The following is a 4,092-nucleotide window of genomic DNA, read 5'->3' on the forward strand; positions in this document are numbered from 1 at the left end:
TTCCCATTGCAGTTACTCTTTTCGTTTGAAGTTTCTTCTTGTTTTACAATATCTATTATACATTAATCTTTAAAACAGAAATGAGAATAATGTAAAATGAACTTTGTTTTGGTGTTCAAGTAATGATTTTTACAGTGTATAGGTTCGTGTAATCATCATCCTTAATTCACATAATAGCTATATTACTCCACAAATCTCTGTGGTGTGATTGCTTTGTAGTCATGTCTTCCAAATCTGTCACTATATTTTTTCCACTAGAAATAAAGTCATGCACAGTGTAACCTTGTGTTAATAACTTATTTCACTCAGCATGGTGCCTTTCAAATGTACCAACCAATTTCGAAGATCAATTGTAGATTCTGTTTCAGTGTTGTCCTCAGAGTTTACTAATTCATTTAGTTAGTAAAGCATGTTTGAGTTGCTTCCAGGTTTTGAGGATAATAAATAATGCTACTATAAACATCCATGTATAGTTTACATTTTTCTAGATTAAATACTCTGGAGCTCATAGATCATAGAATAAATATCATGTAACTTAAAAGAAACTGTCAAATGGTTTTCCAGAGAGATGAGCCATTTTTCATTGTTATCAAATATGTATGGGAGATATGATCCTTTGTGTTCTTCCCAGCACTTGTTATTATCACGGATGTTCATTAAAGCCATCCTAATAGGTCTACAGTGCTATCTCAGTAGGGTATTGTTTAGTATTTCCTTAACAGCAATGATGTTGGTATCTTCTGATATGGTTATGTGCAGTTTGAATACATTTCATGGTGATGGGGCTGGGGAGATGGTTCAGCAGGATAAGTGTCTTCTTGGTAAGAACAGGGTCCTGAGTCCAATACCCTGTCCTGGAAAATAAAATTGTTTAAAAAGTGAAAAAGACTTTTGCTTAGATTTTTTTCCCCTGCGTTGCTTATTTTCATGTTGACAAATTTTCAAATTTCTTTATGCAAACAAGATGCAAATCATTTCTAATTGGAAATTTAAAAATATTTACCAGTCTTTAATGTTTTTTATTCTATATCAGTTTTTCTCAAAGCCAAAATTTTAAAATTTGATAAAAATTTATTTTATCTATATGTTCATGGAATGTGTTTTGATATTATGTATAAGAACTTTTACTTAACCTCAGGTCTTGAAGATTTTCTCCTAAAAATTAAGTTTATGAGTTTTACAAATTATGGTCCATTTTGAGCTAAACTTCATATAAAGGTTGGAGTTAATGTTAGTGAGTTAATAAAAACTGTTTTTCAAAATGACTAAGGCAATTTATTGACAAGTTCTTCAACTGATTTTTATTTCAAAATTAGCTAAAAATCCATTGGATCTGTTGGTATTGACCTATTTATTGGATGATGCATTTGTTTTTATTGATCTATACTGTTATCCTTTCACTATTATAATATCTTCATAATTGTGGCTTGAAACAACTCTTTCAATTAACTAGTAGGGATTTTCCATCTCTGTATGCTTTTTCAATATTACTTTGGCCTTTCTCGTTCATTGTTTTGCCAAATAAATTTTGAAGCTATTGTATTTAAAAATCTATTAGAGGCCCAGCCAAATAGCTCAGTTGATAAAAGTGCCTGCAAGAAGGCACATGGGCCAGGGGTTTGATCCCTGGGCCTGTCATGCCTGCCCCGGCCCCAGGATGTGCTGAGATGGCTATTGAGACTGGACATGGTAGTGCATGCTTGAAATCGCAGGTCTTGGGAGGCTGTAAACAGGTTGATTACTATGAATCTTATCTGGTAGTGAGACTCTGAACACCCTGTAGACCCTTCCTTAAAATAAAAAAAAAACTATTAGAATTTTCATTGTAACTATGATAAACTGCTAGACTAATCTAGTAAGTATTGATATTTATTGCATTCAGTGTATCAAAGTATGACTATAAATCTTTTAGTTCAATGATTTTTTTTTGCTTTTTACATAACTATTGCTAGATACACATCTGTGCATTTCATATTTTAAAGTTGTCATAAATTTGTGTTTGTTTATAATTCAAACTTCTAATAGTTACTATTAGTATATTAAATTATGATGTTTTGTTTGACTTCAGCAACATTTCTATGCTCATTCATTAGTTGTCCTTTGATAATTTTGGAGTATTTATACATGGACAATCATGTACCTAAAAATATAGTAACACTTCATCATTGTAAATTTTACAATTTTACTATTTTTCTTAACCTAGTGACCAGAATATCCAGGATAATTCTTAATATGTCATGAAAATGAATACTTTGACCTTTTTCATGGACTTGTAACAGAATATTAAGTATTATTTTCTATAAAGTATGATATTTTCCATAAGATTTTCCAGATGTTTAATCAGGTTGAGTGAGTTAGCCTTTATTCCTAGTTTGTTGAGAAGTTATAATCCTGTTAGATTTTTGTATTTTCAGGGGCTTCTCTAAATACGATAGCAATCATGTGGTTTTCTTCTTCAGAATGATATGTGTTTGCTAATATGTGATGTTTGAATACTGAATCTACATTGTATTCTTAAGGTTAGTCTCAGTTTTTGAGGTACTTCTAGATTTGACTTGGCAATTTTCTCTTAAGGAATTTGATGTTTCCATCATGAAGGTTATTGAGTTTCCTTTTCATATTATCTTTTGTTTTGTTCTGTATTTTATGACAGGGTCTACAGGGTCTCACTACAAGATTACACTTGTAGTGGTCCATCTGTATTCAGCCTCTCAAGCATTGGAATTACAGGCACATGCCACCATGGCCAGTTTCAATTACCCTCTTAGCATTCTCCCGCTGCTGCGCTCAGCCTAAACAGGTGCTTTAAACCACTGAGCTATCTAGCTAGCCCTCTTTTTATGGTTTTTAAATCAGGATAATGCTGATCTCACAATGCTACTATCCTAAACTATATTGCATGGCCATAGTTGTCATATGACTGCGTGGCAAGGCAACTGAAACTCAGAATTTGGAAAGCTCTAAATTCATGTCTTGCAGTAAATATACTTTCTATACTAGTCTTTCAAGTAAAGCAAACTATCTGCCTACAGCTGTAGTTGTAAAAGACACGTACATAGCACAGTACTGTAATGTGTGTTGGGTGTTACTAGATATGGTCATTAAGATTTTAGAAAAAAATGAAATTCAGAGAGGACTTAATTTTTTCAAAACAAAATAAAATGAAAATGATAATGGACATAGAAATAAGAGAGGAGAGAAGGAGGGAGAGTGAGACACACACACTGACAGAGAGAGAGAGAGAGAGAGAGAGAGAGAGAGAGAGAGAGAGAGACAGAGAGAGAGAGAGACAGAGAGAGAGACAGAGAGTCAGAGAGTCAGAGAGACAGAGACGGAGAGAAAGACAAAAAAGACAGAGAAAAACAGAGAGAGACAGAGAAAGTGAGAAACTCTCCTAGAATTTGGGTTTTAGAAAGTTGGCAAAAATTGATCAGTGCTAATACAATCCTCAAGGAGTCCTTCAGATAAGGATTTACATGAAATATCCTATATCAGTTCTCTCAAACTTATCCAAAAATAGGATGTGCCTTATGGAACATCTATTGATCTTCCGCAAAACTGGTGTTCTGTAAAAAAATGTAGAAGATGATAATTTTTGTTATAATTTTTCAATTGTTTAAAACTTTTAATCAATTAATGACTAAGCTTTTTGTTAAATGTGATAAATATGTTTGGATGTCACAATGGTCATAATAAAGTCAAATTACTATGTGTTTTTTAAAAGACTTAAAAAAAAGTTGACCAATTCTAGACCTCAAAACTATCATGCATAGACATGAGAGAGATTTGAAGAACCAAGGCCCCTTAACTGTCAGTCTTATAAATGAGATTAAGTTGTGACTGTCCCATCAGTCATATAAATGACCTCACAGTAATTATTTATGTGAGCTGTTCACCACTTGGCACCTGCTCCCAACCAACACACATCTGTTTGTATTCTTCATTGCCTTATGTGCTTCTGGAAATCCCATGAGCTGATTCTCCTACATTGCCCAGGGAATGGTTTCTGAATCTATATCTATATCTATATCTATATCTATATCTATATCTATATCTGTATCTGTATCTGTATCTGTATCTGTATCTGTATCT

The sequence above is a fragment of the Octodon degus genome, unplaced genomic scaffold, assembly GCF_000260255.1.
Source record: "Octodon degus isolate 3935 unplaced genomic scaffold, OctDeg1.0 scaffold00003, whole genome shotgun sequence".
Taxonomy (NCBI): domain Eukaryota; kingdom Metazoa; phylum Chordata; class Mammalia; order Rodentia; family Octodontidae; genus Octodon; species Octodon degus.